This window comes from Macrobrachium nipponense, chromosome 8, assembly GCF_015104395.2.
Source record: "Macrobrachium nipponense isolate FS-2020 chromosome 8, ASM1510439v2, whole genome shotgun sequence".
In the NCBI taxonomy this organism is placed as follows: domain Eukaryota; kingdom Metazoa; phylum Arthropoda; class Malacostraca; order Decapoda; family Palaemonidae; genus Macrobrachium; species Macrobrachium nipponense.
In genome coordinates this window covers 6,670,120-6,682,969 of record NC_087203.1, presented here as the reverse complement: position 1 = coordinate 6,682,969, position 12,850 = coordinate 6,670,120, and positions in this window count along the sequence as shown.

Below are 12,850 nucleotides of genomic sequence, written 5' to 3'. Positions count from 1 at the left end.
TCCCATGCAAAGTCCTATAACTTCCTCTGCCAGCAATGTCTACATTTCAACATTATTTCATTTCTTGGTGGTCTAGAGCCTTGCTCGTCTTTATCCAAACTCAAAATGGATAGCCTGTTACTAACATAATCGATGCATTTGTTTTTTGTTTGTTTTTTATTCTTAGCTCTCATATCAAATATCAGACTACCTAACTGCTGGTTACATCGCTTCACAAAAATAAAAGGCTGAAATCCACAGGTCATTTCAGACTTTTCACAAGTTCCATTATTTTCGTAAGTTTAACAACTTTCTCCTTTCCGTAGTGTTTCATGGCAATATCTAAATATAGACCAACTCTTTTAAAAGCAGTAAATGGATTATTTATTAACATTTTCCAGATTTTTTTCAGTCAAACAACGGTTACTTGATTTCGACTGAAGGTGTTTCAGTTTTTTGTATTTGCTAATAAAGATTTGTTCTTCGTAACTGGAAAGCTTCTATTGTGATACATTCTCAGAGTAGTAGCTTGCATAACTGTTTCTTCCTCCACGTCCTCCTCCGTCCTTCCTTCCTCCTCCCTCCTCCTCCTCCTTTCCTTCCTCCTCCTCCTCCCCTCCTCCCTCCTCCTCCTATTTATTTCTATTACGCTGACTTTTTCTATACGGAAAACTGTTCGTCCTTCAAACTTTAAAACTTGACCTATAACACCTTTTCCAAGTTTAGTTCTTATCTTCGTACTCTTTCTCAAATGCTTCGTGTATAGCTCTACCACTGAGCTTTATCGTTACTCTGTTGTTCCTCACTGAATAGAACCAAGTGGTGTCACTTGATTCTAGCGCTAGTCTTTTAAACATGGGGTCACCAATTTTATTTACTCCTATTTCACAATTTCATCTGGAAAACTCGAAGCAGCGGAGTGCAGGCCGGGACGGAGAGACACAGCTCAGCTTAATCCCTGTCCACATGGTCCAGCTTTGCTCGGCGAACTTTGATTGATGTGACGTCAGAAGCAGAGATACAGCGGGAAAAGTTCTGACCTTCGCCGCTTCTGACGTCACATCGAACAAAGTTCTTCCCCGTGTGGACGGGGCTTAAATTAATCTGAGGCCACCGCATACTCAGAGCTCGATCGTCCAGTAGTAGCTGGCTCAAACTGTTCGGTCAATGATCCCCACTCTTTCTGAGTTAAAATATCAACTGAGCCTCCAAAATAATGATTCAAGATGATCACTAGTGCTTTCCTTGTTTTTCGCCATGACAGAAATTACTCAGACTCAGATAATAACATTAAAAAGGCCCAAGATACAAGAGTATTTTTCTCGTTGTTGACAAACAATTCTTCTCTTTTTCCACTTCATTATCATTTCGGTATATATATTCTGTTATTCCTGACGTTATCCATTTCGTTTGCCGTTCTCTTGCATCCCAATAAATTTCTTATTGACTGTTCTCGCAGTGATTGATTAGACATCTATCCTGATGTCATCTATTTTTTATATCGAGATTAGGTTTTCATATCAACCTACAGTGTACTTCAATATTTGTTCACCAAAACGTTCAAAATTCATATATGCGATTCATGGCATCTAATTCTGTAATATTTTGGATTAATTTTCTCCTTGAACATTGTCCTCTCGTCAACAAACATTCTCTTAAATAATGATGATCAATTATTACTTGCATTGGAAGAAAATGTTTGTCGCAAGTTGCAGTGACGTTTGGCATTTAATTTTGCAGAGAGTTAATCCCATGATCACACTACCTATTTTATCTCGTCTTAGAACTGACAGTGCACCGTCACTCCTGGCAGTTGAATGGAAATTTAATAAGAATAGAATCGAGGGAGAGAGGTTCTCAAACTGCAGATTGAAGTTACGTCTCTCTCTCTCTCTCTCTCTCTCTCTCTCTCTCTCTTTCTATATATATATATATATATATATATATATATATATATATATATATATATATATATATATATATATATATATATATATATATATATGCACAATAAAATTGACATATATATATATATATATATATATATATATATATATATATATATATATATATATATATATGTAAACAAATTCTTTTGTTAAAACAGGATATGTCTCAAGTATAACAGACTCATTATAAAACACTCTGGTTTAAAGCAAAGGATTATATTTTGGTGGATTAACTTCCACCCCTATCAGGTATTGAATAACAGAAGAAGTTGCATTGGCGAAATATTTAGTGGGAGATATGCCCTTAGGTGATGCCTGGGGTCACTGCCAATCCGACGTTGGTTCTGTCAATTGTCTTAATACGCTTCATCGTTGCTTCAAGAAAGATATTGTCTATATGGTCAGGGTCCCAGGCTCCATTGGAAAGGTTGATCCTATTATCTAGTTGTTTTATCAGTGAAGATTCTACCAATGCATGGTATTGTTAGTGTCATTTATATGATGGAAAATTGCCGAACTATGTTGCTCATATCTAACTGAGCATTTATGTTGAGTTAATCTTACCGAGATATTTACCTGTGAATCCATAGTATAACTTATTAAAATCCCTACAGGTATTTCATATACTTCTATGTCTTTAGAAACTGGTTTCTGCTGAACGTTAATTAAGGATTTCCCCAATGTGAGGATGAAAGGGTTAGGGCAGCCTAATGTTTGTGTGGCTCTTGTAAATTATCCACGTGAGGGATTATGATTTTGTTTGTGTATTTTTCCTTTTTGTTTCTATGGGTTTCTAAAAAAATGCTCTTTGCTTTATGTATAGCTTTTTCTGTTGTGTGCTTGGAGTAATTTACCAAGATAAGCTGATTTCTGATTGCTTCAAATTCTTTGTTAAGAAAATCTAAGGAGTAAATTTTCAGGGTTCTAAGCAAAAAGTTACTTGCTGTAAAAATGTATGTATGAAAGTGAGAATGTCGCGTTCCTGAAGACATCTAAAAAGGGAATTTGGTTATTGTCTTCCCATTCTACTTTAAATTTTATTCTCGGGACCAAGGAATTGAATTTCTGTAGAAAGACATCAAAATCGCCCCACTCGCTTTTCCAATATGTTAGGATGTCTACATAACGAAGCCAAATCATATCTGCAGGTTTATAGGGTTGAAGTTTTGGCAGTAAAAGTTATCACCAAAGGAAAAGACATTAGTGACACAGCTCTAAAGTGCCTTATTTTATTAAATTCTATGAGGAAGTGGTCATCAAATAGCTCAAGTTGTATTTCTGAGGAACGTTAATACATTTTTTTATAGGTACCTTTGTGAAAAGGAAGTCTACGTTTAGGCTCAGAAGTTTGCCTACTTAAATTTGTTACAAAAAGTCTTCTGTATGTTTTTATATGGACTTAGGGAAAAAAGTTCCTAAAAAGGAGGATAGTAGCTCGACTAACCATTTTGAGATTCTGTAGTTAAAAGCTCCAGCACACGAGATTAGCACCAAAGGCCACCACGGGGGTTGGGGGCTGGGGGGAAGGGATTACCTGAAATGGGACTGGTTGTGCCCGTACGCTTAGTAACTAAATAAACTTCACGAATTTACCATACCTACTATGAGATTCACAGCCGATGTCCCGGTGTTTTTCTGGAATAACATTTTGTCAACGTACATGACGAAGGTGACACTGTCACAGGATATCTTACATGCCTACCTAATTTTTGACTGCATTCTGTATTACGAAAGTTGCATAATTCTGATAATTATAAGAGTAACACCGACTTCTTGTAGACATCGTCTGCAAACTCAAAGGAATGGATTTCGAAGCTATAATAACGTAACTTATGACGTCGTTAACTTGCCTCCTTCTAGATGGATGATTGACTATTCGTAAAAGTCTCCACCTCTGGAAATAGTGAAATGCAACCAATATTCCTTGTTTACACTCTGTAGTAGTAGTAGTAGTAGTAGTAGTAGTAGTAGTAGTAGTAGTAGTAGTAATTTATATAGGATTTAAGCCATGAGGTGGAGTGCTGGAATCCTTGAAGAAAAGGTTTTTCCACAAGTAATCGGAACACTTACTTTCCTATCACTATTTTCTCCATTGAAAAATTATATAATTAAAGATAAATTAACAAAGCAAAGAAAACTTTGGCATTCGTCGTAACCCCTTTGATATTTTTCCTAATATGACGGTGACGATCATTGTAATAAATAGGCAATTGCACGGGATTAGATTGGATTATACGTAGAATTTAGACTTCAAGCCAAGCACTGGGACAATGACTTATCATAGCCGCCATTCTTGAAGCCTTGACAAGGTACGAAATTCATTCAGAATATCAAAACTGCTGTTTGTAGTCATCACCTTGTAGGTAGGGGTCAGGACGTCGAATGCTTACGCCACGTATAACTTTGAACCCATACACTAGTGTTCCGCCAGTGGGGTGACTTTATTTTACTCGTATGAATATACCTTTTTCTATTATGAGTAATAATGAATGCTGCCGAAAATCAGGTAGGGATGCAACGTATACTATGGCTAGGTGATATCTTTGTCAAATGCACAGAAAAAAGTTATTCCGGAAAAACACTAGACAAAGGCTCAGAATCTCATAGTAATTTCGGTACTCCATAGGAACTTACTGTCTGGAAAAGAATACTGTAGGGGTAAGACTTCGGGGGCATAGTGGCACGAAGGGGGAGGAGGTTTGGAGTGGGGTGACAGAGAAGAGAGAGAGAGAGAGAGAGAGAGAGAGAGAGATGGAGATAAAATGAGAGAGATAGTACAGGAGGTATTAGGGAGAAGAAAGATGGAAACGAGAAGAGTCAGGGAGTGTTAGAGGGTTGGGGAGAGAGAGAGAGAGAGAGAGAGAGAGAGACGAGAGGAGAGAGAGAGAGAGAGAGAGAGAGAGTTTATCAGTTGTCATTCAAAGTTATCCCGGTCAGCTTATATATATATATATATATATCATATATATATATATATATATATATATATATGTATATATATATATACACTAATAAATAGAATATATGTATGTATACATTACACACACACACACATATATATATATAGGAAGGAGTGGTCTCCTTCACCTGCAACTGAATGAAAATGCAATAGAGAATAGTATCGTTTGAGAGATTTGCCCTGAAGTCTGTGCTTTTAAAGTTAGGCGTCTATGGCCAGGAAGTAATGTCTCTCGCAAATGCAGCTGAGAGGAAAATCAATTGGTAATAGAAAATTGAATCGCATGATGCTGAGTTGCATTCGAGGGGAGAAGATGTTGCTGTCACAAAAGTGAGGACACTAATGAGGGGAACGTGACTTTCGATCAGTCATATCTCGATGGGATGGAAATGAGGAGTCGCAGACTGGACTAGGAAACGGCACAGATGGGAGGGAGTCTTCGCTTCTTTTCTGATCATAGGAATATAAATGTATAAGATTTATACTGCTGGGAAATTTGTTGCAAGGGTGACGCTTTTGTCATAAAAAAATATCAAGTGGTTAGGAAAGTTGCTAGCCAGATTGTAAATAATGCCGAGATAAATGCTTCACGAAGCAATGAACAGAAAAAAAATGGTTATAAGAAATTGTGATGTGAAATAGAAAAAACGAATAGAAACTTCTGAAAAAGGTACAAAAGGAAAAGTTGACATGATTTTTACTATCTATATAGGATGCTTCAGAGTTGATTCTTCGTCCAGAAAGCAAAGAACATCAGAAATTAATCAGGAAACTGTTGTAAAGTGAATGAGAACCTTGGGCAATCTACCTAACTCATCTCGAAAAAGCATTAATGCAGCGTAAAAGGATATGTTAACAATTGTAATTATATGCAAATGCAACAGAGAATCTTAAATTCTAGCAAATTACAGATGTATGCCTAATGCAATGTAAGGCAAAAGTATGTGCATTATAGAAACTGGGAGAGATGTTCTATACCAGATAAATATATACTTAACTTAAAACCCTCTTCGAAAGAAACATCAGAATATATAGATAATACACATCCTATATATATAAGAGAATGTTTGTATGTTTGTGTGCTATAGAATTCCGAACCGTTTGACTGATCTAGAGAGTAGGTTTCAAACAAGTATCACCTTCCCCGTCAATTCCTCCACCAACCTCCCCCGCCCCCCTCCTTTCCTATGTAACTTATGTGATAAATAAACTCTAGGGTTTATCATACCTCATTCCATGTACTAAATTCCATAGAAATAAATTATTGAAAATGTTTTTTAGTCACCACAGTAACACATGGATAAAACGAACAGTCACCACACTAATACCCGGATAAAAGGGACAAACAGTACAGTAATATCTGGTTCAAGGTGACAGATAGGACAGTAATACTAGATTAAAGGGACTGTCAGCACAGTAATACCAGGATATGGGACAGGCAGAATATTTATGCCAAGATAAAAGGGACATTACTACAGTAATACCTGGATAAAAGGTTCAGACAGCGCAGTAATACCTGTTAAAGGTGACAGACTTTACAGTGATACCTGGTTAACTATGTCAGACAGCACAGTAATACCTAGAGAAAAGGGACAGTCACCACAGTAATACACGGATACAAGGGACAGACAGCATAGTAATGCCTGGATAATAGGGACAGTCATCACAGTAATACATTTCAGTTCACCCGACAGTTTGAAGGGTAAACGTTCCCATGAAAAATAGTAGAACTGTCAGTCAGACCGTCAACACAAACCCCTCCCCCTGTCTCTTCTCTCTTCCCTACGCCTTCCTATTCTCCTCCCCCACCTTCCCTTCCCCTACCCCCCTCCCCCTCCCCCTCCCCTTTCCCTTTTCCCTCCCCCTACACGTAGACTGTCATTCAGTTTTCCTCGGCAGCGCTGTATTGGTCAGTTAGTACAAAATAAGCTTAAGTTATCTTTACCATTTACTGAAAAAGTCGACGTTAGTGAGAAAATGAATGAGGACATGTTAGGAATAGAAGCAGATTTAATCTGAAAAAGAAAAAAGCCTAAAGGAATGATGAACTTTATCGGAATCTTGCTCTGGAGAAATGACAAAAATATGAGACAGAATGAATTATGAAGACATTTCACGTAATAAATCCTTAACAAACTCCTGTAGATACATACATAGATAGTCTGGAGATACCTATTCTTTACTCTATGGACCAGCATGGGTGTTGGTATTACTTTAGGCAGGGAGTTGTTTCTATTCCAATTCAATTTTTTTTATAGACAGAGAATATCTCACCATGACAGTCTTAATGAAATTGGACGATACATTTTTTCCCATTAACGTTCTTGTAGAGCATCGAAGAGGAGCTGATAACTACATGAAATACCACATCATATCCAAGTGTTTTCTAGGAACACTGGCTTATTCAAAATAAGTTTTTTAGAATTTGAATAAGGTAGTTATCTCGAAAGGCTACCAGCTTGGAATGTACTACAGTGGACACATAAATCGCCAAAAAAATATATATTTTGTCACCTCCGATTTGCAATCTAATTCTTTTTATCTATGCAACTTGATCGTGCACGGAAAATTGCCACTGGGATGATTGCCACACGGGTCATTCCCATGTGTGAAAATTGCCACAGGGGGAACATTGCCCATGTGTGAACATTGCCACTAGGAACACTCCCCAAGTCTTATAACTGAAATTAAAGAGTCACATAAAATCATTACAATACACAGAAATCAATTCTTTGTAAAGATTCATTTGAATGATATTAACGTATTTAGAAAAGGATTTTATTTAGACTATGAAAAGGATTTTATTTAGACAACCATTGATAACAACTTGTCACTGATGTTTCGTAAACTGGAAAGTGGTTTTATTAAAGGTAAAGAAATTGCTTTTTAAAACCATTAACAACTCTTTATCACTGATGATTCTTAAACTAGAAACTAGGTTAATAGTTTTTTTTTAAATGTAAGCTAAGACGTATTATTACTTACCCATTTCTTGTTTTATATATATATATAATATATATATAGATATATATATATATATATATATATATATATATATATATATATATATATATATATATATATGAACGATTCAAGACCTATAAACATGGCGAAAATAAGAATGGCATAATTGTATATTGGGAATGTTCTCAACAAAGCAAAAGAAATACAAAGCAAGGTTGCACACGAACGCATTGATAGAAAATTTTGCAATTTTAAAGTATGCTAAGGAGCACTGCTACTCTGCGACCAAGGATGTAGTTGAAGCCAAAATAGACCGGCAGCCCGGACCATTGAGATACAACGAACGAGATAGTGACTGTAACCCCTACCGGTATTTAGGAGTAGACTTGTAAACTGTGAAACTGACCGTCTGCCAAAAATATATGGGTGGCTTACTTAACAAGCACCACTAATTGCTCGTTAGATTTTGGGTCTAGATCCAATATATGAGATACCAGATGAAAATTAATATATAATAATCTGCAGACTCTACTGATTAGAATGACCAGTGACAGACATTTTGGAGGGTGGGTTCCCTATGACAGACGCACTGAAAAGGGGGTTTAATTGGATCTAGATCCAACTTAGGAGATACCGAGTAAAATTTACACTACAATAGCACTGCACATCCTAGAATACTGTGGTGGTAATGACAGACGTTTTAGTGGGTGGTTACCCCCTGACAGACGCCCCACAACGAGTGGGGAGGGGGAGGCAAGATCTGCATCCAACATTGGGGATACCAAGTAAAATTTGTACTACAATTGCACTGCACATCCTAGAATGCTGTGATGGTAATGCCAGACATTTTAGTGGGTGGTTACCCCCTGACAGACGCCCCACAACGAGTGGGGAGGGGGAGGGGGAGGGGGAGGGGGGAGAGGTTTGCATCTAACATGGAGATACCAAGTAAAAGCTGTACTACAATAGTTCTGCACATCCTAGAATACTGTGGTGGTAATACCAGACATTTTAGTGAGTAGTTACCCCCTGAGAGACACCCCACAACGAGTGGGGGAGGAAGGGGGAAGGGGAGGGGAGACAGGATCTCCATCCAACATCATAGTACCAAGTAATATTTGTACCAAAATAGCACTGCACTTCGTTGAGTACTGCAGTGGTAATGACAGATATTTTAGTGGGTGGTTACCCCCTGACAGACACCCCACAACGACTTGGGAGGGGGAGGGGGAAGGGGAACCAGGATCTGCATCCAACATTGGAGATACCAAGTATAATTTGTACTACAATAGCACTGCACATCCTAGAGTACTGTGGTGATAATGACAGACATTTCGAGGGTGGTTACCCTCTGGCAGACACCCCACAACGAGTAGGGAGGGTGGGGGAGAGGGAGGGGGAGACAGGATCTGCATCCAACATTGTAGATACCAAGTAAAATTTGTACTACAAGGCACTTCATATCCTAGAATGCTGTGATGGTAATGACAGACATTTTAGTGGGTGGTTTCCCCCTGACAGACACACCCTAACAGGTGGCAGGGGGAAGGGCAAGCCCTGATAATGAATGTCTAGATTAGTATAGTGGGCTACTATTGACCCGTATTATACCATTATCGTGATATATTTAATAAATATTTTTATCCTTTCTATATCCTTTGTATTTATCTAACACAGCGTTTCCCAACCTTTGACACTTTGAGGAACCCCTGAGACAATTTTCCTCATCCCAAGGAACCCCTAATCACACACACACACACACACACACACACACACACACACACATATATATAATATATAATATATATATAATATATATATATATATATATATATATATATATATATATATATAAGCATTTGTATTAATTACCTTTAGTAAAACAGAGGGAAAAAATCTCGCACGATATGTTACGATAAAATAAATTATAGGACTACGATTTCTCATGCCATGTTTAACGAAAAATATATGGTTATGAATAACAAATAAGTAAATAAAACATGAATTCTTACGGAACACCTAGCGATCGTTCATGGAACCCTAAGGTTCCACGGAACCCCGGTTGACGATGGCTGATCTAACACAAAAATAATTTATTTGTTTCATATAAATAACAGTCATCTGTAGGCCCATAACAATTCAGTCATATTATTATTTTGTCAAGCAAGCAACTGACTTCAATTATAGTAGGGGAGCCCGGGGCTAGTTGGCTACAGGGGCAAGTTGGCATACTCAACATGACTTTAAAGTTTACCAATAGGATGACTCTAATACATATACTGTGTAATTGTCACGTGGTTCCTCAATTACCAGCAAAATTCTATAGAGATAGAACGTAGGAGCTCGAATTTATGAGACAATTTTTTATTTTGATGGTAGTAAGTAAATATTTTAATCTTTCTGTTATTTGTTATAACATCTATACATTCATAAAGATTAGTTTTCAATGATAGCATAGTTTTCCTTATGGTTTAAAGATTCCATAGCATTAAAATTATTAATTTAAAGCTTCTTGGTGTGGACTGGTAATAGTTTTTGTACCAAATGGTAGGGATGGGCAAGTTGGCTCAAAATAAATGGGGCAAGTTGGCACACGTTATTTGATAACAATAGTGAGCCTATTCGTTTATATACTTTACGTTTTGTTTTTGATTTTTGGAAGGATAATGAGATTAGTGTCCTATCATTTCCTCCACATTGTTCTCACAAGTTGCAGCCCCTGGATTTTAGTGTTTATAGATATCTGAAGAAGTTTGTTAACAGGGCATGTGATTCGTGGATGATTGGTAATCCAGGATCAAGTATGCCCATCTGTGACGTGACCTTCCTGGTAAAGTTTCCTCGGCTTTAGCTCTAGCTGTCACTTATTCTGATGTTTTCAATTGGTTTAGGATTAAAGGAATTTCAACTATGAATTACAGACTATTTCAAGATTTTGATTTTACGGGTGGTTTTGTAACAGATTGAGAGATGTCCGAAAAGACACATGGGCTTCAGATCAGTCATCAGCGTGATACAGAGTTTAAGAACTGCTCTTGTTGATCCAGAAGAAAGCTCAGCTGAAGAGAGCCTGTGTTTGGTAAGCCAGGAGAAGTGTGGGTCCAGTGCAGGGCATGTAACATAGCATGAAGACTATGACGAGGATTTATTTCACACCTGCCACAATTACAACTAGATGATGATCTGAAGTAATACTAATGCCTTATATTTTGTATTTTGGAAATTCAGAGGGTATTTTTGCTATTTGATTTAAATGCAATGTAGTAATTTTCTTTTAATTATCAATGTGCCAACTTTCCCCATAATGTGTGCCAACTTACCCCGTGGGGCAATTGGCACGAAAAGTTATTTTTTTCTAAAGCTTATTGTTATCTTATGTTGAAGCAAACAACAATTATTTTGCTCTATGATAAAGACGAATGTTAATATTTTTCAATGGTGGTAAGAATTTTGCAAAAAGTTTGTTTTATATTCGCAATAACCAAAATTGTAAAAAGTGTGCCAACTAGCCCCGGTCTCCTCTACTCGCTTTAGCTTTGTTTACGATATGAAAATTAATGTAGCGGTGGTTGGAAGACTGACACTATAAAGTAGCATATAAGTTCTTATCATTATTAGAGTTATTGTTGTAAAATGTCTATGTACATAACATTTGTTAAATAGTTACGCACCCATTAAATAGATAGTAATACATATGTAATATATACTACGCTAGTCAGGGTACAGATCATAATAATTGTGCTACAGCCTACTCGGTTTGTTTTATCGAAGCAGGACTACCTTCTTTTGGTTTCAACTGACTTTCATGCTAATGAAATCATGGATACATTTTTGTATTATCAGTTTTATGAATGAATATTGTTGTTACTATAGTCGATTTTTTTTCGGCTGGTGTAAAATTCGTCAGACATAATACACCTGCTGAGAAGGACACAGACGATCTCTGTTTTTTAAACAATATCTCTACACACCAAGTAATTTCGAACATTTCCATTCTCTCAAGAAGATTGTGAATAAATACAAGAGCAAACTAGACCATAATAATAATTACCTTGCATTAATGTAAAGAAAACAAGAGAAATGAAAAATTAGTGCGATTGTCAATTTTTTCTATCGTTAATGTTTAATGAGTCAGTGTTTAGCGAATTGTTAGGGTTTAGTGAGTATGCGTTTAGTGAATGTTTATGAGTAAGTGTTTGATGAATGTTTAGGGTTTAGTGACTGTTTAATGTGTCAGTATTCAGTGAATGTTTACTGAGTCTTTAGTGTTTAGTGAATGTTTTGTGAATGTTATTGAATGTTTATTGTGTAAGTATTCAGTGAATGTTTATCTTAAGGGTTTTAGTAAATGTTTTGTGAATGTTAAGTGAACGTTTAGTGAATGTCTTGTGAATGGTAGTGTTTAGTGAATATTTAGTGTGTAAGTATTCAGTGAGTGTTTAGGGTTTTAGTGAAAGTTTTGCGAATTTTAAGTGAGCGTTTAGTGAATGTCTTGTGAATGTTAGTGTTTAGCAAATGTTTAGTATGTAAGTGTTTATTAAGTTTTTAATGAGTGGATGTTCATTCACTGTTTAGTATTTAATAAGTATTTAGGGTTTGGAAAGCTAGTATTTAATTAGTGCTTGGGGTTTGGTGAATGTTTAGTGTTTAATTAATGTTTAGGATTAAGAGTGTTTAGTGAATGTTTTACTGAGTGTTTGGGGTATAATGAATATTTAATAAATTTAGTATTTCAAGTGTTTAGTGAGCATTTAGTGTATAGTGAGTGCCTAGTGAGTGTTGGGTATTCAGAGTGTTTGTTTTGTTATTGAGAGTGTGTGAGTGTATGTTAAGTGTGCGTGTGTGTGTGTGTGTGTGTGTAGTGAATGTATGCAAGTGTGAGTGCTAACTGAGTAAGTGCATTGTGAGTGTTTGTGGTTAGTGATTGTACATTACTGTTTAGTTAGTTCTTCGCTACCATATGCAAAGAAAGTCCTGTATTTACACAGGAACCATTTAT